This window comes from Struthio camelus, chromosome 29, assembly GCF_040807025.1.
Source record: "Struthio camelus isolate bStrCam1 chromosome 29, bStrCam1.hap1, whole genome shotgun sequence".
In the NCBI taxonomy this organism is placed as follows: domain Eukaryota; kingdom Metazoa; phylum Chordata; class Aves; order Struthioniformes; family Struthionidae; genus Struthio; species Struthio camelus.
In genome coordinates, this window is record NC_090970.1 from 1321293 (window position 1) to 1323613 (window position 2321).

The following is a 2321-nucleotide window of genomic DNA, read 5'->3' on the forward strand; positions in this document are numbered from 1 at the left end:
AGCTGCCCGCTGGCCTTTGTCCTCTCCGGGGCCCTTCCCAGCCCAGCCCAGCCCCTCCCCGGCTCTCCCCACCTCCCCTGCCCTCTCCCCAGACCCTCCATCACCCCTTGGTTTTGTGAGTCTCCACTCACTGCCCAGCCCAGGCACATGCCGCCCCTGGAGATCCCCTCTGCTCCCTGCGTGGCTGCATATCCCCTTCCAGAAGGACGGGCATCTGTCACCTTCCCGGCAATATGTGGGACAGTCCCCAGCAGATACCCCTTGATGACTCATCCTCTCCAGGGGCCCTGGGCCAACCACAAGTGACACCTGAATCCAGACCTTGCTCCCTCACACATCACTCTGCCAGCTGATGTCCTTTAGCCCATGGAAAACCCAGGCATGACAACAGGGCCTTTTCAGGTGAAAGTCCCTGAGCACATTCTTAGGGCCAGCTGTGGAAGAAGAGCCCAAATTTCAGGTACAGTTCTCAGAAGATCCCTTTTATTATAGGGATGCTACCTGGGAGACCACCTCTGACACAGTGATAGGCAGATTTACAGAAGGTCTCTGGGTCAGACAGTCAGGGTTTGTGCTGCTGAAGAAGTGGGATGATTTCAAATCTTTCTACATAAACATGATTATCAGAGAGAGAACTCCCAAAGCAGAGGAGTTTCTGGAGATAACCTGGAAATTGCTTGCGAAGAGAGAAGGGCAGCTTAGTGCTGCTGAACTGGAAGCAGCTGAATCAGTTTCCTCAGTGCCTCCTTGAGCTCCTTGTTCCTCATGCTGTAGAGGAGGGGGTTCACTGCTGGAGGCACCACCGAGTACACAACAGCCACCACCAGATCCACAGCTGGGGAGGACATGGAGGGGGGCTTCAGGTAGGCAAAAAATGAGGTGCTGACAAAGAGGGAGACCACGGCCAGGTGCGGGAGGCACATGGAGAAGGCTTTGTGCCTTCCCTGCTCAGAGGGCATCCTCAGCACAGCTCTGAAGATCTGCACGTAGGACAGCACAATGAAAATGAAACACCCAAAGAGTATAAAGATAGTAACCACAATAAGCCTGACTTCCCTGAGGTAGAAGTCTGAGCAGGAGAGCTTGAGGATCTGGGGAATCTCACAGAAGAACTGGTCCACGTCATTGCCTTGGCAGAGAGGTATGGAAAATGTGTTGGCAGTGTGCAGGAGAGCATTGAGGAAAGCACTGGCCCAGGCAGCTGCTGCCATCCTGACACAAGCTCTGGTGCCCATGAGGGTCCCGTAGTGCAGGGGTCTGCAGATGGCAACAAAGCGGTCGTAGGCCATGACTGTGAGGAGAGAATACTCAGCTGAACATAAGAAGACAAAGCAAAAGACCTGGGCAGCACATCCCGAGTAGGAAATGGTCCTGGTGTCCCTCAGGGAGTTGGCCATGGATTTGGGGATCATGGAAGAGATGGAGGCCAGGTCGAGGAGAGCGAGGTGGAGGAGGAAGAAGTACATGGGGGTGTGGAGGCGGTGGTCGCAGGCTACGGCGGTGATGATGAGTCCGTTGGCCAGGAGGGCAGCCAGGTAGGTGCCCAGGAAGAGCGAGAAGTGCAAGAGCTGCAGCCCCCGTGTGTCTGCAAAGGCCAGGAGGAGGAACTCTTTCGGAGAGCTGCTGTTGGACATTTTACTCCCTCTGGGAATGGGGACCTGTCCAAGAAGGAAAAGACAGTGACAATTTAGAGCAGTCTTCTGTGAGCCAAACCTTTTGCCCTTCTCTTGGAGACTCCCACATGCCTTTTGTCCTTTTCCTTCATTCAGTTCCTTGTCTTGAGCGCTAATTTGCACTGCCTGAGTGTGCCTTGCAGAGCAGTGGCCGCTGCTGATGATCTCCAGCGGGGTCACTTCTGCTCGGCCAGGGGGTGTCAATGAGGGAAATGCCAAACATTCCCAGGTGGGGATAGGGGGGGCTTGGGTGTCATGAGTGGCATTAAGGAGACTTGGTCCAGTGACCCAGGGGGAAATTTCTCTATTTACCATGATGAGAGATGAATATAGCACTGCGCCTGACCAGTAAAGCCCTACAATGGAAGAAGGCTCAGGGGAGACGGGCAAAGGAGTGGATCAACTGGTGTAAATGGTTCTGCCTGAGTTCATCAAAGCAGTATGAATGTCTCCCTGAGTCAGCCAGATCTGTACGGGGGAAGTGTGTGTGTGGCTCAGCACAACACAGAGTTCAACACCTGAACAACTAACAGAAGAATTGCCAGGAGAGCAACAGACTTGAGCTGGTTTCAATCCACATGCTCCTTCCCAGTGACTGGGGACACCCAGGGTCGTGACGGTGAGCATATTATAGAGACTGGTAACAGG

At 54.1% G+C, this 2321-nt stretch overlaps 1 pseudogene; it reads right to left on the minus strand.

The window, feature by feature from the left end:
* Positions 1 to 698: 698 nt before the first annotated feature.
* Positions 699 to 1743, minus strand: LOC138062713 (olfactory receptor 14J1-like; annotated as a pseudogene).
* Positions 1744 to 2321: the final 578 nt, after the last annotated feature.